This window comes from Notolabrus celidotus, chromosome 15 (genome assembly GCF_009762535.1).
Source record: "Notolabrus celidotus isolate fNotCel1 chromosome 15, fNotCel1.pri, whole genome shotgun sequence".
In the NCBI taxonomy this organism is placed as follows: Eukaryota; Metazoa; Chordata; class Actinopteri; order Labriformes; family Labridae; genus Notolabrus; species Notolabrus celidotus.
Genome location: NC_048286.1, coordinates 19,104,320 through 19,130,160, shown reverse-complemented (window position 1 = coordinate 19,130,160; position 25,841 = coordinate 19,104,320). Strand labels below are relative to the sequence as shown.

At 40.7% G+C, this 25,841-nt stretch overlaps 1 protein-coding gene across 34 annotated transcripts in view; it reads right to left on the bottom strand.

Moving 5' to 3' along the window:
• Nucleotides 1–10,733, bottom strand: part of mbnl1 (muscleblind-like splicing regulator 1) — a 44,505-nt gene extending 33,772 nt beyond the window's left edge. For 2 of the 34 annotated variants that reach the window (XM_034702868.1, XM_034702864.1), the window contains exon 1: nt 10,685–10,716. The gene's annotated coding sequence lies outside the window, so the exon portion shown is untranslated. Of the gene's footprint in view, nt 1–5,372; nt 5,735–6,420; nt 7,124–10,684 lie in introns of those variants that run through there. The other 32 variants (XM_034702873.1, XM_034702888.1, XM_034702856.1 and 29 more) reach the window with 26 other exon arrangements.
• Between the last annotated feature and the right edge of the window lie 15,108 nt (nt 10,734–25,841).

Sequence of the window (25,841 nt, the reverse complement as noted above, 5' to 3'; positions counted from 1 at the left end):
GCAAAAGTTGCGTTACTGCTGCAAATGACCTTTGGAGTGTAGGCATAATATCACAAAGCTCCAACATGCCCTACCCCCATAAAACACAGAGTGAGACAAGCACGTGCGCACACACACATACACATTTAAGAAGTCACTGAAACAAATGCTGATAAATTCCTCATAGACATTATTATGTAATCAATGTTTTGAAAGTCGTTGTTTTATTAATTTTTGGTGCCATGTGTTTGTGACAATTTTTTGTTTTCATTATTTGTAGTTTAATGCTACTCATCGTTTATTTGCTCAGATACTTAGTTTGTTTTTCATGTTCATTCTTGATTTGTATAATTGGCTGCATCTTTGTTTTATGGATAATGTGTGATTTTAAATAATAGTTTTTCTTGTTTTTGTTTTGTTGTGTGGACCCCAGGAAGACTAGCAACCACAATGTGGAAGCTAATGGAGATCCTAATAAATAAAGAAATAAAAAAATACACAAAGACAAAGCTAATAGTCTTCTACTTTCAATAAAAATGATTTCAATTAAGTATTTCTAATTTTCTTAGTTCTTTGGTTTAATTATATAATCATGCCAGAATTCGTTTTCACTGAGTGACCTCATGATAAGTCTTGTTTTGTAATGAAACTGGTCCAACAACCCCCTGCCGTTACTTTGTTTACATTTCTAAGGACATATTTCTATTCCCATACATGTAGAAATGCCAAGTCAGCTGAGTCTTTTCTTACACTGTAACTCTGTATGCTCCATGACCTGTGATTTTGATATCACATTACCTTGATGTTCCACATATTTATCCCTGCAGCAAACTTTGTAATAAGTTCAGTTCAGGTGAGGATAGGATCTTTTTTAACTCAAGTTGCCTTTAAGGTAATGAGGTATAATAGAGACCTCGATTAGACGTTTTGTTTTTTTTAAATGAAAGACACCAGGGGTTGTCTTCAATCAGATGAGAGAATGTGATGACTTGATGCATAAAAAAAGCTGACGCCCCCTGCGCTCTGTCAAGCTGCCTAATCTGTTTCTATGGTTTCTATTAGAGTCAGATGAGCACAAATCTGTGAGAGCGAGATGATGCAGTGTGGTGTAAGACAGTGTCAGAGCGATAATCAGCGCTCATTATGATCCATCGTGTCTGGACATGGACGTCCTTCCTCTATTGATTCCTTCATCTCTGTGGTCTCTCTTTTCTGTACGCCACTCCCTCTATCTAATTCCGCTTCGACTCCTGATGCTCTTTGTCTCCGAGGGATCCATTACAAAAAGACGACTGTTTAATGTGATCTACTACTCGGCTGCAGCCACTGATTTTAAACTGTGTTTAACTAGTCCATCTGGCTCTACTTTGGTATTTCTTTCTACCCAACCCAACTGTCTCTGCCTTTTGCCCTCAATGTGACTGTCTGGCCTGCATGTGTTCCCTCCCCACATCCTCAGCAGCCCTCCCTCAGACTCCAAGGTCTTGCAAGCTGGTGCAAGGTCAACCACACTAGAGGTAGGGGGATGGCAAGTGCAAAGAGGGAGACCATGTGCTTCCGATTCCTCCTCAAAACACGTGGCTAAAAGACATACCGCAACAAGGCTCCAAGAGGAGGAAGTGTATCTTCTATATCAGCAATTAACCATCAGCTCGGGTCATGTGACACCGGCATATGCCTCGGCAGCACAAACAGATTCTGACATGTAAAGAAATCCTGGCAATCTTTTACTTTCTCTTGGTTATGAGTCACAAAACCAATCTGTCCTCAACAAGTGAATGGCACTGTCGAAATCCACTCTTCACTTCCACTGAAAACACAAACTATGTATGAAACATGCCAGCGATTTGCACGGTGGGCTGTGATGGATGGGACTCACACACTGTATGAGGTTTCCCTGAGTATAGAGAGCTGCTTTGTTATTAAGGCATGTCTCAGTTGGTTGTTTGCTGCCAACCTGGGCTGGTCTTGACGTTGTCATTGTGCCTGACATCAGGAGACAGCCACAAAGAGGGTGTGGTTCACATTAATGGTGAGATTGCCTCAAAAAAATGACACATTGTTAGTCAAGTTTTGCAAAGCTTAACACAAAAGGTCCCAAGATGGTGGAGGCAATCATAATAATCACACACCTGGGTTGCCTGTGCAGTATAAGTGTGCATTTAGCTAATAAAACACAGATAGCTACTTGTAATGTTGTAACAAAAGCTATTGAAACTTAACTGACAAACCGTCACTTCCAGTCTTTGACCTCAGAGAAAATGCTGTTTGTCTCATTTGCTGCTGTTCAGTAAAAGGAGAGCTTTCAGCATATTGATAGAGGTGGAGTCAGGGTGACAGTGTGCTGAGACAGGTCATCTCAGCGGAGGACGTTGGAGGAAATGCAACACCCCTTGGTTCTCTGCTGCTGCTGCTGCTCCATGTGCTCAGAATATAGCATGTCAATACTGCCCTCACTGACCTTTACCAACACATACACACTAATGCATATGTGTACATGTGAGTGTGTTCTTCCACACAGTCGCTTGATCTCTCACTGACTACACTTACTGCTACTCTATCCACCTCAGCTCCTCCACACCACATACATCCTTCGGTAAACTGCCTTTCTTTTGATGGTGGGACCTTTCATGTTGGTTGAGAAATCTCACCCAGCAAGGTCTGCGTTTAATGGGCTTAAGGGCAACGGAAACATCCCATTTGCACTAAAAAGAAATGCTGAATACATTTTTTTTTTTATCAACATTTTACCTGTAATTGTGGTTTACAATGAATGCATTATTCAACATGATTATTCACATTGACAGCCATGCTTGAAAGGGTTTTGTAAAAACAAAATCTATGTAATTTCTTGCCTGTTTGAGTGTCAACACAGGTTATATTTTTATCATCTCCTCGCTTAACTACTTATGTGTCATTGGTTTAAATTACATGGCTCTGAAAGTGAGTCTTATGCTTGGAACGCACAACAAACAATGCCTATTGATTCCTCTGAGAGCAAACCTCTGGGGACAATTAGATCTCTTGTTTAGCATACATGGACAGAGCTACTCACACACACACACACATATACACACAAACACACACAGTGACAAGACACACAAATGCAAACCTATGCAAACACACAAACCTTTATGTGTCCTGACACTGAGTATTCCCAAGCTGGAGTGACTATCTGGCTGTGAGCGACACTGCATCTTTGTCTGTTCATGTGTGTGTGTGTGTGTGTGTGTGTGTGTGTGTGTGTGTGTGTGTGTGTGTGTGGGGATGTGGTGAAGTCAACGGACAGTGAGGATAATGACAGCCTTATGGTTTAATGAGTGGCTCATCGGCTCACATTTATGCTGCCTGTGTCAATGTGCTTAGTGAGACATAGTCAGCCTGCTATCCTCATATACCAGAGGTGAGGTATTCCAGTGAGACGTAGCACACACAAGGGTTGAATGACTTTATAAGTATCACAGTTATTCAAACATAAAGAGATTTTTTGCCTGTAATGTCTTGATAAAGAATCTAAATATGAATCTATGTTTTTTGGTGCCTGCACTTCAATCAATCAATCAATCAATCTTTATTTGTATAGTGCCAAATCACAACAAACGTTATCTCAAGACGCTTTTACAAACATAGGAGGTCTAGACCACTCTATGTCAAATTATGAACCGAGACCCAACACCAAGACTGGGGAGGGGCTCAGTCTGACCCCACCTTAATCCATCATGAGCATTGCACATCGCAGTATTTAGCTAGTTACAGTGGCGAGGAAAAGCTTCCTTTTAACAGGCAGAAACCTCAGGCAGAACCAGACTCATGTTAGACAGCCAAGATGCCTCGACTGAGTTGGGTCTTGAAAGAGGGATAGAGGAGAGTAAGAGAGAGAGGTGATAATGATGAGACTTCTATTCCTTATCAATATATTATATGCAAAAAATGTCCCCTATATGGTTATCTTTGTAATTTTCATTTAGTGAATCATTTTTATGCAGAACTGGCATTATTATTATTTTTTTTCTTCTTCTAATGAATCCGAAATACAATGATACAAACAAAAGTAGCAAGGTATGTAGAAAAAGACTGCAGATAACAGAATGCAGCTTCTGTGGCAGTAGTGTGTCATTAAATGTTATAGCCGTCTGTCTTTCAACATGGTGAGGTTTAAGATGTTAAAGCTATAAACAGGAGCTGAAAAACAAGGGCAGGCTTGTGTTAACATGTGTACCTCTGGACAGAACAACAAAGTAGAAACTTAATACAGATTCATTAAAACAGCTTTGACATGGTGTACCCCTGGCTAATTAGCACAGCTGTGTGTATAGAAATAGGTAGACACTGGGAAACAATATCTGATAAGCACTTGCTGTCTGCTTGAACAGGAAAAAAGTTTAGCTGAGCTGTAATTTTTTTTCTAAGTGGAAGGTGTCTTGCTCAACCACAGCCGAGTCAAGCTGTTGCACGGTTGCTCAGAGGGGATGAAATGGGGTGATAACACAGTAGGAACATACAGAGAACACCTCGTGTAATAAAGGCTTAACCTGTCAGCGCAGATTCAGCCACGCACGTAATCCTGTCTGTAGGGCAGATCTTAGATCATAAGCAACACTCATAAAAGCAGAGCGATTGGCACCTGAGTTCACACACACATATACGCCAAGGTAAGGAGAGCAAGGGGGAAGGGAAATATTATCTTTGACTTTATGAGCCATTTCTTTCACAATGACACAGACAGCATGTTCTGCATGCTTCTGCTGGTCTTAAATTGACAGTTTACCTGCAGTAGACCTACCGTGGGGATTTTACAAAGTCTCAACAATGCAATCTGCTGCACATCTGTCTGTGTTGTGCATGCCTGCATGTGTGTATACACTGTGTGTGTGTGTGTGTGTGTGTGTGTGTGTGTGTGTGTGTGTGTGTGTGTGTGTGTGTGTGTGTGTGTGTGTGTGTGTGTGTGTGTGTGTGTTGCTACTGTCTGAACCACCCTGAATCCCTCTAAGTCAAAACAACAACATTCCTCATTATTGCCCCAACCACGGACACACCACCAAGAAGGAAGCCCAGAGAGACGTGTTCGAAGAGGGCAGAGGTGGTGAGGAGAGGGACGACGGGGTGAGAAGACCGGAGAAAAAGCAAGTGTTAAAGGCTCTGAGAATCTCCAAGCTTTCAGATAAAGGATTTGACCCAAATCCTCCTGGAGTTGTTCCGACGGCTTTTGGACTCTCAGTGGAAATGAATGACTTTTTTGTCTTACAAATAACAATGTTACTGCGCATAAGAAAAGAGTTTGAGGAAACAGAATGAGCTTCAAAGACAAACCTAAGTCCAAAAAGAATGAACGCCATCATAAACCAATCTTACGCTATCTCCCCAAAGTCTTCAAAAAGTATGAAACCACTTACTTCACTCCAGTTTAAACATCGACGAGTAAAATCCCTCCATTTACTTGGTCTCCTTCTCCCTGTCTCTCTCTCTCGTTCTTACCCCTCTTTTCCTTCTTCAACTTTCTTCCTCTCTCTCAGTTACTCCCCCTCTGTCAGACGCATGAAAACACTCACTTAGTCACACACACACACGCACTAATGCACACACTCCCACAGACAGAGTCACCCTCTCACACACTCTCTCCTCCCGCGACCCGAAATGCTTGGCAAGCTCCAACTGTACTGAAATACTGTGCTCGCCATATAAGGTAGCAGCAGCTTCACATGTCACACATAATTTACATGCAGCAGGGCGGGAGTTTGCCTTACACAGCACTCACACGGAGAAACACACATGCAAAACCATGCTTCCCCCTTTAGGCTGACGCAGCAAGGGAGGGAAGGGGCAAAAAAGAGAAGCAAAATGTGCCATTGTCTTGTGAAGCAAGCCCTGCAGGATAACTCCCAACATGTCCAATGTTGAGTCAGACGAAGGGAATGAAAGCTGAGTGGGCGATCTATTGATCCTCTCCACTGCTTCCTGGAACAACCACGGCCCTTAAAACACACACACACACACACACACACGTACACACACAAGGACGCACACACACTATCAAAATTTTCTTGCTAACTAGCGCTACCCCCAGGAAGGAGCTATTGTGTGACTGTCTGCTTTGAGCCAAGAGTGTGTCCTCTTGTGTGTGTGTGTGTGTGTGTGTGTGTGTGTGTGTGTGTGTGTGTGTGTGTGTGTGTGTGTGTGTGTGTGTGTGTGTGTCTGTGTGTGTACATGCATGTGTGTGCCCATAACTATAAAACAGGACGTGACAAATAGATGTTAACCCTGTGGCCCACATACTGAACACACAAGCACACAGGAGACACTAAAGCAGACAATCCCTATATCGCTACCTCTGCTCCAATGCACAGGGGCTTACTTTGGAAAGTAAAGACTGCAGCACACACAGGAGGAAAGATCTAGATACACCAATGAGACAAGGAGGAGGGCTATGATCCAGGCTCTTACCTCTCACATTTCTCTCCAGTTCTGTGTGTGGTGTGCTTCCGCCTGTCGATAGACTCTGTGTTTATGCGTGTGTTCAGACAGGCCGCGACAGCAGACCCCCAGGCACCGGCTGGACCATTCTCAGGCAGGAAGGCAGAGCGCAGCAAGGCAGAGCGACTGGCAGAGGAGAGGCAAGCAAGTGAGCGAGTGAATCAGCAGCGAATGAGTAGGGGAGCTGTGCAGAGCCGAGCACCGGAGTGAGAGAGAGAGGGAGGAAGAGAGAGAGAGAGGAGGAGTGTTTGTCTGTGTGATTGTGAGTGTGTGTGTGTCTGTGTGTGTGTGTGAGTGCGCGTTGCAGCGTTGGCTGTGTGCGCTAGTGTCTCCCCTCCCCTGCCTCTTGAAGTGGCTAAGCTGGGCTGTGCTGAGCTGGGCTGAGACTGGGCTGTGTCTCTACTGACTCCCCAGCCTCTGGATCGTCTGTCTGCTGCCCGAGGAAAAGTGGCGCTCGCTGGGTGGCAGTAGCAACAGCTGTGGAGGAGGAGGAGGTGGAGGAGGAAGAAGAAGAGAAGGAGGAGGGAGCCCTGACTGCACTGGGCATTACAGATCCTGCAGTCCCCTCTCCCTCCCTCTCTTCCCTGCTAAAGGCTGGCCACGCCCCCCTTAAAACAACACCAGGAAGTGCTGGTTCAGTTACAGCAACACTGCCCTTGCCTTTCCAATGAAGCTGAGGAAGGAGAGAAGGGAAGAGGGAGAGAGGGAGTGAGGAAACTAAGGGAAAACGCAGTAAAAAGATTAAAGCAGAGAAGATTGAAATAAGTGACACAGAAGCAATGAGAGGGCATGCAAAGTCACTAAAGTATAAGAAATAAAAGCTCAACATAGGAGAACAACAAGGACAGAGTTCGTAAAAGATTAGGTCTAGCTTGTGTCTGGATCCCCTCTCTCTCTCTTACACACTGCCTTTCTGCTATGACACGTAACCCAAAGATACGTCAGCTCAAGCCCAAACTATAAAACCAGGATACACTGAACTGCACTAAATCAAGCTTGACTTTACAAGTAAGAGATCACACATTCAGTGTAACACAGCGCTTACTCTGGAAATGACTGCAAAAAGATTCCTTCACTGTAGTCGGGTTACTGGTCAGCAATATATAATAAAAAAAAAAAAAGTCCTGTTGAGACAACAATAAGACAACGGCTGCTGCCAACTCTCTTGTATTATTGTTGACTCAAGGCTTCTGCGGCTACAACCCCGTACATCCAGGGGAAAGCCAGAGAGGCAGAAGGAGCCTCCAAGAATTTGATTTGGACCTGATGCTGCAATATCCGGTAGCCATGGAGATAGTGGCCTTGGCATCTGCAGGAATCTTTATAGATTTTGTGCTGTGTGCTGGCGCCAAGTTTTCTGTCTGATCTTGTATATTGTCTGACTCACTTCATGTGATTGCGATCGAGGATGAAGCGCATTCATAAAGCCGCCTTTGTGGAATATTGAAAATAGACTTGCGGTGTGTTTATCTCAAAGAAAGCTAATTCAACACACTGACGCTGAATCCGGTTCTACTGAGATCACACCTGCACTCCTATTGGTTTAGAGCAACACAGAAGCCCTTTCTATGTTTGGTATATTTGCATATACCTGTATAATGCTGCAAAGACATATCCAAATGCATCCCCCCTACCCTCCCATGTAAAACCGTCACAGCTGTCTTTCTGTTTCAACCTCTTTCATATCTCCGGACAAGTTTGTACTGCTGCTCAGCTCTGTTCAATACAAAGCCTGTGATAAGTCATCTCTAATTTACACAGCAGTCCCTTAAACCCTGGGTGACAATCTGTGTTAGAGCCGCAGCTACAGTGCTAACCTTCTACCTAGCCACTATTCTAGTACGATGAGTCTGTGTATTCAGACAGGACAAAAGATATGTCTCAGCTGAAAGACATATGTCGTGCTGTTTTGATTTTTTCTGAATGGATCTGTTTTTGCCATTATAAGCTCCAACAGCAAAGATCATACGTTGATCTATGTCCAAGCATCATTAATTAGAGATGGAAGGGGATCTATTTCACAGAAACAGCCCTCTTAGGACACATGCGGTATATATCTTAGATTAGCTGAGTAATTTGTCTGACTGCTCATCAATGGAAGCAGCAGGTCACTCAAACCTCAAGATGGAGTTTTCTTTGACCCATAACGAAGAAACACAGTGATTGATGTCTCTCTGGCTTGATAGTAGACAAATTAGCAACGCCTCCAAAGATCTGGGTTTTCTGTGAAACTCAGACACTGACGTGGAATTTCCCCTCTCCTGCTGCAGCTGAGTGCATGCCAGTGCTTCTGCTTCTTTCTGTCTCTGAGTCTTTCTTTTGCTTCTCTGCCCCGCTACGCCATGTTTCCTTTTCATTTACATTCTTTATGTGTTTATGTCTAGATTTTCAACACCTTCTCACACTTATGACTACATCTTAATCCCCCTAAATATCCCCCAAACAACCACAACCACTTGTCTATTTTCCCCAACCCACAGACCCATATTCCTCTGCTCTAATTAGAGCTATAAATGTAGAGCCAAGCAGTTACCAGATGGTTTGCTCGTTCATTTCTATGAGTAACACTTCAAAAGTATCTTTCTGCATTTGTTGAACAAAATACAACAGGAGCCTACTTCTCCTTTTTCAAGTTCTTTATCTGAAGTGAACTCAGCCATTTTTTTTTCAACTTCTGCTTCAGGTGTTTAGTATGTCACAGATAAGAGGATGGTGTGACTGTTGCTCTCTTCTCAGATCAGACAGTGAGGCTGTAGAATGGTTAAAGTGTGAGCCAAGAGCAACAGAAATCAACATACTGGGGTTGAGCAAACTGCACACGCATTAATGTCAACCAACTGAAAACAGGAAGAGGTGTGTGTGGTGAAGTTAAAAGGGGAATACCAACAAATTTACACATCAAGATAAGTGAATTACTCATGGGGACTACTTTGCTTGTGAAAACAAATGTACAATGTCGACAGTCAGAGAAAGTCAGTTGTATTATGGGAATTGTAGTATCTCTGATGTTTTAATTTGAGTTGTCTTTCGTTCTGTCTTTCGGAGTCTTTCAAATGATTGAAACCGCCAGTGTAAAAAAAGTTTGACATATCCTGGAACATTCCTCACACGCTGATCATTCTCAATCACATTCCCAACAATCAGCACAGTTTAGCATGGGTGACCTTCTGCCTCTGTCCAACAACCAAAACCCTAACCCTTCACCTTCGTCCACTCCTATTTTCTCTCCCTCCTCCCCCCGATGAATTCAACTTTCCATCTTCAGCTTCCCTATCGTCTCAGTGCTCTGCTATTTCCCAGCCCTCTGTAAATGACACTGGCTGGCTGATGTGAACTCTCACTCCACTGAGGAAATGTCCCAGAGCTTTGTGTGCCAAGCTCTGACGGCTCATCTATCACTAAGGCCGCAAATACACATTACACTCCCATTACAGACCATCACAGCAACAACTGCAACAGTACACAGTTCTGCAGAAGGGCCCGCAGTAGGGAGCTGCATTCAGTGTCTTCCATTTCATTGTAGCTTATTTTGGGGCTATTTTACAATCAAAACAAGTTATTTTAATGTTTAAAGAAGATGGTTTAATTATCCAACATGTTAGCTAAAGTGAGCATGACAGTGATAAATTAGTGAATGTGTTAAACTGACAAATATACTACTCGTATAGCTTGAATGAGTGGGTCTGTTTCCCTGCTGCATAGTTTGTGGTTTTCTCTTAACTTCTTTCCACTCGACGCAGCGAGGGGAAGCAGGTGCAATTCAAGCTGTCAGGTTTGAAATACAGAGAGAGGAAATAGCACGCTGTCTTGTCCCCATATGACATTATTGTGTGTGTGCAAGTGTGTGTGCGCTCCATCCAAGCTTGAAGCTTATCTTGGAGATAACATGAAAAACGAATGGAAACACCCTTTGCAGAGAGGCCTTTCTTGCAGCTTTTCAGCAGTGCTTTTGTCCGACTGTGGATATATGGCTGCAAATAATGAACACGTTTTCAGCACATCTCAAACTACTTACAAACTTTCACAACACCGACAGACAAACTTGTTAAGCAATTTGAACGGCAGATTATGTCCGTCACACGGCAGAAAAACTGTATGTCTTTCCACAAATTTCAAAGAGACTTTGGTTTGTTGAAAACCAGCAGTAATTCTATTAAGTTATACACAAATCAAGAGAAAACACAAAACAACAAGTTCATCCTACAGAGAGTACGCTTATAATTGGAAAGCTTACCTGTGTGTCTGTCTAATGCTGACGTGCCACTGGGACAGACCAAGCCGCTTTAACACAGGTCACATCGACGCAATGCATTATGGGATGAACCAGCATGTTCATTTCTCTCTTCCTCTACTTCACTCACTCTCATCTCCCTCTCTCTCATAATAGCACCTTCTGCTTGGCAACGGCCATACCACAAATGTGGTCAGGTTTACAGCGAACCATCACTGCGCAACATCACGTCTCCATGACAACCACTCCTTATCTCATTTGCATCTTCTGCTTGAATTATCTACTGACGCCAAATATGGTCACCTTGTTACTTTCCCCGCCTCCATTTTCACAACTGTGTGTCCGCTTTTTTGTGTCTGACGTATAGCGCACACAAGCGTGTACTCACACTCACAGCCTTGCAGCGTGTGAAAAGAGGAAGTGCCTGTGACTTGAGACCAGTTTGCAGCCGGTGCAATAAGCAGTGAAACTGTTTTGAAAATCAGGAAGTGTGCTGTTGTTCAGGCTGTTGTTAGAGGACTTAAAAAAGGAAGGGGACTGCAGTGTGTTATCAGAAATCCTCGCATGGCAGGTACATCATCACAGGATTTAACTTACCCCCTCAATTCTTTCTTGGTGCAGGCATTTTACCCTCCTCTTCTTCGTCAGCCAAGGAGTGTGTCTATCAAGCTATCGGTGGAATGTTGAAGCGGGCCCCTGGAGCCCACACACAGCAACACTCAGCAGCACTCAGCACCTGTCTCCCACTGCCAGCACAGAGAAAGAGAAACGGTCAATCACACCGGACAGCACTGCAAATGAGAAGGAGCAGAGGAGAGTGGGAGGCAGATGAGCATTTGATCAGCAGAAAAACATAGTGAACAGGTTACGTGCGAAACACCACATGGAGACCAAAGCACCTGATATAAACGTATTTAACAAATCAATTATGGGATCTTGGCGTACTTACCATACACTATAAAAAGGTCAAGACAAGTTGCAACCTCTGAATGAGATTGCTTAATGAGGTAAACTAAGTGTCACAGAACTTTCTTAAGGAAGTTCAGGGGAATAATTAGTTTATGTTTAGCTCACTGAAAGTTTAGAAGACCGCTTCCTGTTTTCTACTATACAGTTTCATCTTTCTGTACCTGTAAGCAGTGGTGCCAAAACCTGGGAATCAATACAAATCGAAGGAGTCAAAGTTATTTTAAAAGTCTATAGATGAAAAAATGTCTTCTTAGAACAGAAACAATATGCAGGGAAATATTATAACTTCAGCTGATTGGCTCTGATTGGTCAGTGACTCCTCAGCAGTGTAAAGGTTATTTTGCTAAAACCATCACAGCTTTATTGTGTTGTTTGTTGGCAGGATTGATTACTGTTCCTGCAGTTAATCTAATGTTGATTTATCGATTCTAAAATGCGAAGTGTCACAAAGTTCTTAATGTTATTCACACTTCTTATCCATTTACCAAAACAAATTATCAAAAGAAGCAACCTTTCATCTCTAGCTTTTTAGACATCATCTCTCCATCTGACACTTCGGCTTACCCAGCCAGCGTCTGGAGAAGCTCTAAGGAAGCATCAGAGGCCTTGAGCAGCAGCCAGTCTCCCCTCCTCTGGGCTGCAAGGCTGCTGGGACTCGGGGGAATGGAAGTCAATGAAACCAGGCCTAATTTAGCCTCTGCTGCTCCACAAGCTGCCAGGAATCAGAGTGAGACTCCTTCCCTTTTTAGGGCTCTCACACTGCAGTCTGCAAGTGGCACTACTGCAACCCTAGCCATGGTAAGGTGCTGGAGAAAGAGACAGAGAAAGAGGTGACTGGGAAATGTTGTTAGATGAGAAAATGCCCTCTTAACTATTATCGAGGTGTAAAAGTTTCAGCCCTGCACAGTGGGAGCTGTGTAAACGTTTAACCCAGCTCACGGTTATTGAAATCACTCGGATGTATGTTTATTTAACTGCCAGTTCGGACACTTTTACAATCATCTTATCTTTAAAGCACTTTCAGCAGATACACAGACAGCTTGGTTCTGCAAAAGACTGAGACACATAGCCAGCTATCACAACAGCCTGCCATAAAATAACACCAGTAATCAGGTGTGAAAAGAGGAATATGAAAGAGTCTATACTTACACTGTGCACTTCGCTCTGCACTGACACCCTGCCATATAATCTTAATAACCGCGGTCTGCTTTGAAACTACATTTAGAAGTGTATTTGTCCTGCATCACACTCATCTTCTGATGTCACAACATTAATGTTTAAGTTTTCCATCTTGTTGGGTATAAATAAACCTGCCACAAAATATAGATTACCATGTTAACTGATTAAATTACCTTCTTTTGCAACCGTTTCCTTAAAAAACAGATACAAACAGCAAAATCTGAATCTTCATGCTAATGCATCTTGGCTCCAAATAATCAAAAACTGGAAGTAGTGAGAGACAGAGTCAGGCAGCTGTACTCATAAAATGATAGACACGTCACTATGTATTAAGCGTGGCAGCCTAAGTATTTTAAATAAATGGATTAGATGAGGATTACTCATTGAGCCTCTGCTCCCATCCTGTCCTTGTGTTTTCTACTTATGATATGATTACTCATGTTTTATCAAGGAGGCAGTGATCACATAAGCCATGGTAAGGAATACACAATAGGATTATCTGTGGTGAGAGATGAAGTTTCTTCTTTACCTCCTACCTCCTATAGGGAGCACTAAATTCATGGCTCCAGTTTTGTAGCAGCAGTTTGGAATAAACCCCCGCAAAGACCAATTCACACTGACATAATCCCATTAGTCTATTCAAGGTCCCTGTCCCCGTCCGACCACCCTGCATAATGAGCAGAGAAATGCTACTTGGGCAATTTCCATTAGAGACTGTTCTTTAAGAGAATTATTCATGCCTCTTGAGTCATGGTCAACTATTAATTCATTTTATACCCTCTCAGAGGAATACCATATTAAGAAATTTAAGTATTTTAGTGGGTTTTCGGCTTTAAAACACCCCCCTCACATACTATTTAGATTACTATTTAGTTGCTGAGACTTGTTTATTCTGCTTCTCCCATATCAGACTCCAGTCCTCTCGCCTCCATTTATAGAGCACTTCTCTGGAAATCTTTCCAGCTCCTTGGAAAACAGTCTACCACGTGACATCATTTATGTGAATGATGAGCTCAGTAACTGTCATCAGCCCAGCATGCAATTAGATAAGGAGCTTCATAACTAGAGGGTATTTAGTGACAAGTGACATCAATAAAACATTAAATAACAGTCTTATGATGGTATTTAAGTTGAGCCTGTGTTGCCAGCACACTTGGATAACACAGAGTCACACAGTGTTACAGGGGTGAATTTATAATAAACTACAAATCAGGAGCCTGGGTGGGCTGTTTAGCTCTATATAGTCATTTAAATGTTTTGCATTATTGTCATTATGTTACTATTACTGTTCTGAAAAAAACATTAAACATGAATTTTAAGGTAGACTCAAATGCATGCAGGTTTCATTACATTTTCTGCCTTGATTTGTTTAGAAAAATAACTGGTTCTTTTATTATATATATATATATATTTTTAAACTTAGTTATTATTTTGCTTGAGGCAACTTAAACATTCATTTACACATCTTTACTATATGGTTTCATAGAATATAATATAACAATAAACAAAACACAAAAGACATACATTTAAATGAATGAGTTAATAATGAAGAGTAAATAATACATATATATGTAGAGAGAGAGAGATAATAGAAAAGGGAAGGAAGAGAAAAATATAAATAAAAAGAAGAGAATAAATGAAAGAAACTAAAAAGAGCACTTTACTTCACCAACAAAATCAAAGCAGGGCTCCACCTTCCAGCAAACACAGAGTATGTTATCTTTTCCATCAAATGTATTTCAGAAACTTTATCAATCCATAAACTGAGTGACGGGGGCTCAGGTTTTAACCACTTAATCGTGATACATTTGACTGTTGATGTCAAGAGTATTTGTAGTAGGTATTTTCTGCCTCTTCCTTTAATTCCCTGCAGTGTTGCTTTTACTATATTTTTAATTTGATATAATGCTGAAGTGATCTATTTTCTTTATATACGTATATAAATCTTTGTAAATCATTCTGCCATTCCCACAGACAATACAACTACATTAGAAGACAATAAATTCTCAGATGTAATGTATATGGGTAATATATACGGGAGATCATTTATTTCACCTGTTACTCTTATGTTTCTCTTTGGGATAAAATAACCTTCATGTTAATTGTATTTCTTGTTATGACTGTTGTTATTATTACTGTTAATTTCATTTTTAATTATATTGCTCTCTTACCACTCTTCTTTCCCTCTCTCTTCCTCTGAAGTGTGTTTTTTCATTTCATTTTTCTCTTTGTTTTCCTCATTTTCTGCTGTAAAGCACATCGGATCAACTGTGTTGTGTGTAAAGTGTTATATAAATAACGTTTATTTGATTTGATTTGATTCATTTATGTTTTATCAAGACATTAAGGGTAGGTTAATATTATTTTATCTCTATTTAGCCTCTCTTGAAACACTAGTCTAGTGGCCATTTTAACAGGGGATGTTCTGAAGTGACTCATTTTCAAGTTGTTACAAAAGAAATCGAAATTCTGACTAAAGGACTACTCAAAACACTCAGGAATCAGCCACAGTTGAGCACTGTGTTTATTTAACACGGCTAAACACAGGATAACAGAGTCTGGGGGAAAGCAATGTTATATTGGATTGCTGAGAGCAGAACTAGCACCACCAGCTTTCAGTCTTCCTTGCAAGTTAACATCCACATGCCTGTCCTGGTTACATGGTGGTAGGCCAGTTTAACCAGACACAGCATTTATGAAAATACTGCCAAACACGCAACGCTACAAGATGCCACCCATCATCTATCATCTAACTTTTTATAACATTAGCTACACTACAGGTGGCTGTATCACAGCTTGGATAGAACATATGACTGGCATTTCGGGGCTACAATAATGAAAACGTATTATTAATCTAACAGACTAGCCAAGGAGACAGCATTTCATTGTTTGGTCATTTCTTTGTTTAGCCGACTGAAGTGAGTCAACTTCCTGAAGTAATGTTAATGATTACTTGTGATGAATCAGTGATGAATCATTAAATGGTCCAGTGTTTATTAACTCATGGAGCTTAGGGCAAACACGGAAACAGGGGTTCATGCACCACACCAAGATTCATATCATATTCTATACAGTACACGACCCTCCACTTTGTATCATAGCAACCAGTGAACTCAACATGGCACCTATTGTAATTCTAAAACTAGCTAAGCTGTGTGCCAGACATAATTATATCTCTCCCCAGCCAATCAAACAAGGCTGAGCCATAAATAACAGACTGCTCCCCTACAGAGCACCAGTCTGTGCCGAAAAGTCAACAAACACTTTCTCCAGTAGCGGCTCCTGCTCACTACTGGATTCGTCCTGCTCAGTGGAGAACAAACAGAGGGGGCGAGAGGCCTGTAGGTTTACGAAAAAAGAGAAGAACGTGCAAGAGAGATAGGGAGAGCAGAGAGGAAAAGAAAAACAAATGCAGCCTATGATTACTGAGTCATAATGAAGGCTGCTGGATGGGACTGTGGCCATGAGCTATGTCATTAAAGACAGTGCCGAGTGGCTGGAAAACCTACAGGTCGCTATTTGAAACACTGGCATGCTGGGAGACAAGGACGCAGGCAGCAGCATGGGATTCAAGAAGGCCTTCAAAAAGCTTCTCCAAAGTTATGACAGCATTTCAGAAGTATTCCCCCTATCGTTCCAGTGGCAGAAGCTCACTTGTAAGAGGCAACGGCTCAATGTCCAAGGCCTATTACCCTGTTTGTGTTTTTGCCAGACAGCTACCACAGCGCTCTGTGAAACAGCTTAGTCCCAAGGGTCTTATATTTAGATTTTACGACCAATATTGAATTCTGACCCAAGATATTTTCACCAGGGTGATTTAAGGTGTCACCTCAATAGGGCAGCAAGTTATGGCAGCAATTACGACCAGCTCACATCACATCACATGGCTAGAAGAACACATTGGTACATTTGTTCCCTCTGGGTGTTGAGGGATGGGAGTGTGTATCTGCACATAGGACCTTATTAACATGTCACACATTACAGCACACTTGTTTTGCTCGGGGTATTAAAGAATTTATCTCGCCTCTAAAATTTCATATCATCATTGTCATTGTGGTGACAAGTCAACAATGACAAAAAGAAAAAGGGTGACACAAGATGACCGAGCAGGTTGTGTAAGATCTGTTAGCTAGTTTGAACTTGCTGCAAGGATTTCGAAATTCTAAATGTTGAGGACATCTGATCTTATCAACAGAGAAGCTGGTGTATCTGAGTAACGTGTAAGAAATGTAAACGGTACTGATAGAGGTGCCACAAGACATCGTTGGCATGTGTCACATAATAAAACAGCTGTGTCATAATATCTCCTATGCCATTGGTTTTACTTAGCACCTTTCATATGGGAAGGTGACGCTTTCTAGACTTAAGTGTGACATACCTCATGAGTCATAATCTTATCCCTGTTTGTGACAGGTACAGTTTATGTATATGAACATCTTGACTGGGATTAGGTCAGTGTTGGCTTTAGGCCTGTGATATTGTATGTCACCATGAGAGAGTTTACTCTAACATCATTTACAGTCCATGCCACTTAGAGGAGGGCAGCATTTTTGAGGAAGCAAAAGAACCGCACACTTTCCATTTTTCCAAATTCATTCTTTGAAAAAGGCTTGATTTAGAGCGCAATGTGGCCTTAAAACCTCAGCCTCAACTGTAATTTTAGGATTCTGATTGTATGAAATAAGAAGTAATTTTTTTCTGGTGAGGTTATACGCTGAATCTGACTATAATTAGTCAAATTAAGAAATAGAAAGTGGTAACATTATCACACCATCTATGGCATGAGCTACAATAAGTACCATCTTCTCCATCTTTACCTGAAAACCTGAAGGGAAAGAGAACTCTTGTAGAGGGGAGCAGGACTGTGTGTGATGCTACAGGCACAAGCCTGACCCCTCTCTCAGCTCCTTCCTACAAGCCTCCCTATTGGGATTCTGCTAGCCTACATTCTCTGCTTCAAGGTCGACAGCAGTGGCAAATTAAATTACTTGTCCTGTTTTGTGGTGTTGGCGTTGGGTCAACAGCAACTTGGCAAAAATGATGATGCGGGATTCTGAAAGGAGCAGCATTTGTCCTGGGCCTCTGGTGTCATGTTTGCTAAGCAAGTAGCAGTGATGAAAAGAGCTGAAATCAAAGGCAGTGTATTAAATTCTGCCTCTGTAATCACTTGCAAAAAAAAAATCAATTACCACTGCTTTCGAATGCACCACTTTATACTGTTGTCCTTTGGCTTTACCCTGCTGCAGCAGGATGTCATGTGCTTGCATATGGAGGAAAGCTCCAGTACATTAGGCCTAATTTTGTTAAGCTCACACCACATCACACGCCACCTGCTGGCTCATTGCTATACATGCAGCAAACAAAAATAAACATGAAATATATGTTGTACATGAATGCTGCTGAAAGGGATGTATGACCAGTGCCCACCCATAATGATATGACTGATTATTAAGGATCACTCTACACAGACATCCTTCACTTGGCTTCATTTCCACCAGCACAATGCATTTCTGTCATGTAGGCTGTCAGCATCTCGTGTTAGCTGTCTGCATAGCAGTATGTGGAGTTTATCTCTCAGTTGCTGAGGGGGTTGTTATCAGCAGACAAACAGCTTACACACAACACTGTGGAATGGGAGGAACTTGGAGTATGTAATGCTCCATCAAAACACCACACAAGCAGACAGGCTACTTGTGATAGTGCTTCACTCAGGAGCTCAAACGTGTGCCACAAGGGTCTGTTGTAATTTAATAGATAAAATAATAGAAGAGTAAAAAGGGGACACAGTGACATCACTTTCTCTCTCCTCTGCTCATCACATTAATGTGATGTGGGACTTAACACAATGTTAGTATTTGGCAATAAGAAAAGTAAGCAGAGTAGTGATTGTGATGAACGGCAGAGCAGAGAGACACACAGCAGGCCGGAGATTTCAGCAGCAACCAAAATAAAATCCAGCTTCTTTCTGGATGTTTGTGCAGTGCTGTGAAAGTGTCTTTGGAGTGTAACCACTGTATGACAATCAGAAGATAACTTCTTAACTCTTTAGTTGTATTTAGCTGTGCTCTCTCTTTAATGTATCTGTTGGAGCCATGAAGGATTCAAGTGTTTATTGTATCTTATTTTGAGGTTTAGGGTAGGTTATTGTTTGTATATTTTTTGTGGTGTTATTTTTGTTGTTTGTTTATGGTATTGTTTATTGTGGGGTCAGTTAATAAGGTTATTTATGGGTCATGTGTTAGGGGTGGGGATATTGAGTTCATTTAGGCCATCTGTTTTCTTTTGTTTGGAGGTAGAGAGAAGGGGTGAGCTGGGTCTCCATACTTTTTGTTGACTGCTATTTATCGCTTATTTTTGCTATTTTCTTTTGTGCACTTTATCATGAGTTGATTTTCCTTTTTCATTAATAAAAGGTTAAACTTGCTTTTTGTGCAATAGTGATTTTTGCTTTTAGTGCGTCCGACACTAACTAGGCCCAACCTCAGCCTCTCAGCGGCTTTTGGCTCTTCGTAGTCGCTACAGTATCTCTGTGTTGATCCACCAGTGCTGTTCACTATCTCTCTTTCCTTTTGCTTGCAGCAGTTTTCTGTAGACTAAAAATGAATGGATCCTCTATCATTTTAAAGCACCTGTTTTGGAAAAGTAACAAAGTATGGAATATTTTGACAGTGTTATAAGGAGCTTTTGTGTAACCAAATATTGGATTTTGGTCTTTCGAATCTCACCTTTCAAGGATGAAGTTACGTCATGTTAATATTAAATTGCCTGTGATACACAATTTGCTCAGTTAGATGCACTACAGCTTAATTTAGACAGAGGCTGGTTATCACAACATTATCAGTATTATCATCGATTTCAGATATATTCACCTGACAAAGAAAGAAAATAGGATCGCAGCATCTCATTCAAAGATAAACTTTTTGTCATTTTCTGTCATGTATCATTCCATGCTAATCATAGCCAGGGTTAGTAAGTATGGTTTGTCTTAAAAGTTTTCCAAAGAGGCATCTAATGGACGGGGCTTTTAGAGGAGGATTGAGTATACAAGAACTGCTGGCAAGAGAAGCATCGCTGATTCACAATTTCAGAATAATAAGTCACCAAACTGTTTGTGATAATATCCATCTGCCAGGAAGATCTGACATTGTTGAACATAATAATCTTTTTCATTTGTGGTTCTTGTTCTTACAGTGTTTATTTCTTGATGTCTCCACTATTGTCCACCATGACACACTTTCATTAAGCAATCCATAGCAGAACTTTCATTTTGAATGTAATAATACATTTGAAAACCAGTATTTAGGAATGGCAATCACCAGTTGGTTGGGTATTGACATTACTGTTATTTGTCTACAGGAGACTACGGACCTTCTCAACCAGAAGAGGTCAGTGCAAGAATGTTTTTTTTTCTGCTTGTTGCTCTTTAAGCTTGATGCTGGGATAAGAAGACACTAGAGAGCAGCAGAGCAGCGCCGAACAAACACTCTCTGACTCACATTTCCTCCTGTACTGTACTGCTCATAAAATAAACGTGCTTGTACTGTAAAGCCTCATAAATTAAACATTATTGCTAAGTGCTAGGTTAATAATCACACTGCAGTCCTAACTTATGTTCACTGTATTATGAATTTAATTGGCTGCTTGTTGAGTTTCAATATTTGTGAGAAAGCAGTAAGGGGGTCTGCATAAGGCCAAAAACAAAGAGCTGTGGTTAATATATCTCAAAAGCTAACAAATTGGGGGTATTAAGAGAAAACAACAAGTCAAAATAAAAAATAAACAAAAACAGTCATTGTAGAATATTTAAATATCATCATGTCCATTAGAATCAGTCTGGGTTTAAGAGCTGCATAGAGTTTACAAGTTGTGATAGAGTTGCACACTCAATTTGATTGCACCTGGTGAAATGACAATATAAGTATTCCAATCTATTCTATCTATTCTAAAGCAGCAATTCATCCCTTCTCCTTGACACAGAGTATCCGATGAAAAGGAACTCCAAAGTGCCTATTGTTGCTTTACGTTGACAGAGTGGATAAATATTTAACAGGAGGAAGGAAAGTGGAAGGCATCAGATCACTAAGAAGAAAATAACACTCTCCCCATCATGTGACCTGACCATCAATGGTCTAATTACAGACAGGCTTGCTAGTGCCCGATTGGCTGCTTATTTCTTTTGTTGATCAAGCTGAGCTTAGAGCAAAACCTCAAGAAAAAAGACTCAGGTTTGGTCTGCAGGTTACTCCACTTAGATTTAGATTGTGGTCTGTATGTTTAGAGGTTAGATGGGGTCAGATGGTGGGTCAGATGCCTTTGATAGAGATGCAGGCAGCGTGGAAATGCTGGTGGTCAGCACCACGGAGAGTGAACAGAAGCTTATCCGAGTGATCAGCGTCATGCAGATGGAAATCAGAAAGTTGGAGCTGGAGAACATGGGCTTGAAGAGGAGAGCTGGAGCTACACTCCGAAAGAACGCAACAGTTCCTATTATGACGAAGGAGAGTAAAGGTAGATTACATGCTGATATTCACACAATTGATCAGATAATACAGTACAGCCTAAATAATTGTGTCATTAACCAAACTGTAAATTATGAGTATGTGAAATTCAGAGTTTTGTGTCTGTACCCAGTCCTGACCTTTACAAGTTTTTATCAGTATCGCCAGCTATGCTTTATTCACAATGGTGGACAGTAACAAAGTAAATTTACTTGAGTACTGTACTTAAGTACATTTTTTGAGTATATGTACTTTACTTGAGTATTATTTTTGGCAAAAGTTATTGCTCTTACTCCACTACATTCAGAAGACAATTATTGTACTTTTGACTCCACTACATTTATATCAGTGTACTAGTTACTCACTTCTTTAGCTTTGAAGTCAGCTCATGAATTTCCTTCTCTTTTCTGAAATCTGATCCCTAAGACAGTAAAATGTGTTTGTGTAGTTCTGTTTGTCTCAGTGGTTTAGTCATACCTGTATATCGTGCATCTCCACGGTTGAACGTCGGGGAGCAAACACAGAGCAGATTTCACTCAGATCAGGCAGTTCATTTAGAGGTGGTAATGATGGTTATAATTCTCCACCTGAGCACCCATGGTCATATCTTCAGCCCGTGTTAGAGGTTTTTGAAATGAAGAATGATACGTATCGTTTGAAATGTTCTCCCTGTTTCCCACTCTGCACAAACATACAAACATTCACAGTCCAACCTGAGACAGAGTGTTGAGCTACATAACATTTGTTTCATTCCAGATGAACATTTCAAACTTAGTTGTCTGTGCTTGGAGTAACTTAGTTTCTGTTTTCATTCCATGGTATGGTTTTTAGAGATTTCAAGTAATGGTTTCTAAATAAACAGAATTTAACAGAATGTACTCCTATGTATTCTTGACTGCATTAATGTATTTTGAAAATACAATGTTTTGAGATTGTTTAAAAAGTACGTTGAATACGTGTTGTAACCTATTTTGTGCTGCCGTCTTGGCCAGGTCACTCTTGAAAAAGAGGTTTTAAATCTCAATGAGTCTCTTACCTGGTTAAATAAAGACAGAAAGAAAGAAATAACATAAGTATTTTTAAAAGGAAGTACTTCAGTACTTTAACTCAAGTAATAATCTGACAGAGCAACTTTCACTTGTATTTGGAGTAAGATTTGACCTGGAGTATCTATACTTCGACTTAAGTAATGAAGCTGTGTCCTTCGTCCACCACTGTTTATTCATCAGTACCAATACATGTCAGTGCATTGATTATTTCAAATGAAGACTCACCAATCCGTTGTTATATTTTGTCTCTAACTCAGAGAGCATCGTCATGACAGTGAGGAGATATCCAGTCTTCCAGTCGTTGGTCAGCCATGGGAGTTTGCAGTTGGACAGTGTAAGGAAGCAGTGCTGGACTGGAAAACGGCACAGATAGAAAACAGCATGAGTCAAAATGTTATCATTGAGTGAGTCAGCTTCACCCTTATTGTGTCTCCAAACGGTCACAAAATAAATACATAAAAACCCCTGTTTGTTCGTGTCAGTTATTATCATGTGAACAAGTCAGCTTTAAAAAGTTCTTGTACACATTAGAGATGTGAGGTCGTGAACGAGTCGGTCTTTTGAACGGCTCTTTTAAGTGAACGATGAGAACCGATTCGCAGTTGCGAGCCGTTCATTTGGGAGCCGTTTTTTATATGCAGATTGCCCACGCTGCCTTCACGTGTCACCTGCGTGCCCCATGAGTCCTTTGTTCACACTTATTGTCCACACTTTGTTATTGTTTATATTGTTTTGATGTGGATTCGAGTCATGGAGCTGAGCTCCTGTTTGTAAAGTAGTTCAGGTGTAGAAACATACAATGGTGTAGTACAATTTTTTTTTTTACATATACATTTATTCTTATTTATAATTTTTTTTATTTTTTTGTGTTTTGTTAAAATGTTCTTGTGTGGAACATTTTACAGTAAAGTAATTTTGCATGGAAGTGATCTGTAGCCTGCATAGTTTTTATAGTGTCGCAAAGTTTTTTAGGTGAGGGAAAATTCAAAATAGTGATCTCACTGTCGAATCACGGGGATATGGCATCATCTTGTGGAATGTTTACAATGCCAAATGAAAATATAATCAATATTTCAGAATAATTCCCACCAATAAAGTATATATATTGGTGGGATGTGTAAGTTTGAATTATTCTGATCCAAATATTATATTATAACTGCGACCAGTGATTGTTTCCTTGATAAAAACGAGTTACCCCTGGTTGACTTCTAAAAAAATAAGTAAGGGATAATGTATGGTTAGCAGGTTGTTATGGGAAAAAGAATCCTGACAGGATGAGACAAGACACCGAGGGGATTCTTTTTCCCATAACAACCTGCTAACAATACATTATCCCGCTTATTACCCGGTCACTAACTTAAAATATAAACACGTTGTCAAAAACTTCCATTAAAATATTTTTTTATTAATTTAAAATTATTTTTGTTTACAGTTTAAAAAAAATAATCCCAGTGATTCCACATCAGCTAGCGTTCCATGGTGATTTAGACTTTAGACTTTATCGTCCCCTTGAGGAAATTCTTTTCCATAGCACATTTCTGCATTTCCACAAACATAGACAATCACAAGAACATACACTGTAAGCTCAACAAACTATTCACAACGACATCAACACTCAGACAAAGTCGTATCATTCAGCGAGGCTTTCTGTTCAGGCTTGCTGAAGATGGATTCTTATCTGCCTGTTAAATGTGACTCTTTTCAATGGATTGTTTTCACATGAATGCATGTGATCAGTTTGATTCTGGTGTTGCTCATGTTAGTGAATGTTAATAACCGCTGTCAATGGGTTGTTAAGGGGTTTTGACCAATCAGAATCAAGCTTCTTACACATCCAGAAGATCAGTAATAAAGCCGGGTAATAAATAAATATAACAATGAGCCAAAGAGACAGTCTTTTTTCCATTTACATGCTCCCCCTTGGTCATATAATTCATAAATACAATGTCCGTTATCATTACTATGCTGATGACACGCAACTTTACATTCCAATAAAACATAATAACCAATCAGAAATCACTCATCTCCACAACTGTCTGTCAGAAATTAAATCTTGGATTGCAGACAACTTTATAGAACTGAATGACTCGAAATCTGAAGTCTGTGTTTGGCCCCCCAGCAAAGAGGGATCAAATCCTGCCAAAATTGGGTGAGCTTTCAAATAATGTCAAACCCTCAGCCAAAAACCTTGGTGTGATTTTTGATTGGAATTTGTGTTTTGAGCCACAGGTGAAAAAAGTTGTCCAGTCTTGTTTTTATCAGCTCAGAAATATATCCAAAGTCAAGTCCTTAATGTCAGCAAAAGATCTTCAGAAACGTATTCATGCCTTCATATCCTCCCGTCTCGATTACTGCCTGTAATTACTTCTATTTAATCTAATTTCCATTGTATCATTGTATATATCTAAATTGTATTCTAGCTTTATTTATCTATTTTAATTTAATTTAATTTAATTTAATTTAATTTAATTTAATTTAATTTAATTTAATTTAATTTTACTTAATGAAACTTCTTCTTGATTGTACTTATGTCTGGGTTGCTGTAACAACTGAATTCATTTTTAGTTCCTGTTAAAAGACGAGCTGCTGCATTTTGAACTGTTTGAAGACGGTGGATTGATTTTTGACTAAGTCATGTGTACAGGGAATTACAGTATTAAAAATGTTTCAGTAGTGACAGATTGACATCTCTAAAAGTAGTATGGGAGGTAGAACCTTCAGTTATCAGGCACCTCTCCTTTGGAATCATCTACCAGTCAGGGTCTGGGAGGCAGACACCCTCTCCACTTTTAAGAGTAGGCTTAAAAATTTCCTTTTTGATAAAGCTTATAGTTAGAGCTGGCTCAGGCTTGGACCAGCTTTTGTTATGCTGCTATAGGCCTAGACTACCGGGGGAACTGGCACACTGACACACTGGGATCCTAGCTCACCCCCTTCCCCCCAACCCCCCATCACTTACTTTAACTCTGCCTGTCCCATTAAAGTTACTAACCATAGACCTTTCTGGAGTCCCTGAGCTCCCTTGTCTCGTAGGTTCCTCTGAGCTGCCGTAGACGTCCTCCTGCTGTGGACGTTCTGGACTCCAGCTGATAAGGACGTGCTGGACTCCAGCGGCAACAGCTTCTACTACTCGTCTCATCCCTATCACCTCTCTCTCTTACTCCCCTCTATCTGTCTTTCCAGACCCAACTCGGTCGAGGCATGATGGCTGTCTAACATGAGTCTGGTTCTGCCTGAGGTTTCTGCCTGTTAAAAGGAAGTTTTTCCTCACCACTGTAACTAGCTAAATACTGCGATGTGCAATGCTCATGATGGATTAAGGTGGGGTCAGACAGAGTTTTACCCTGTCTTGGTGTTGGGTCTCTGTTCATAATTTGACATAGAGTGGTCTAGACCTCCTATGTTTGTAAAAGCACGTCTTGAGATAACGTTTATTGTGATTTGGCGCTATACAAATAAAGGTTG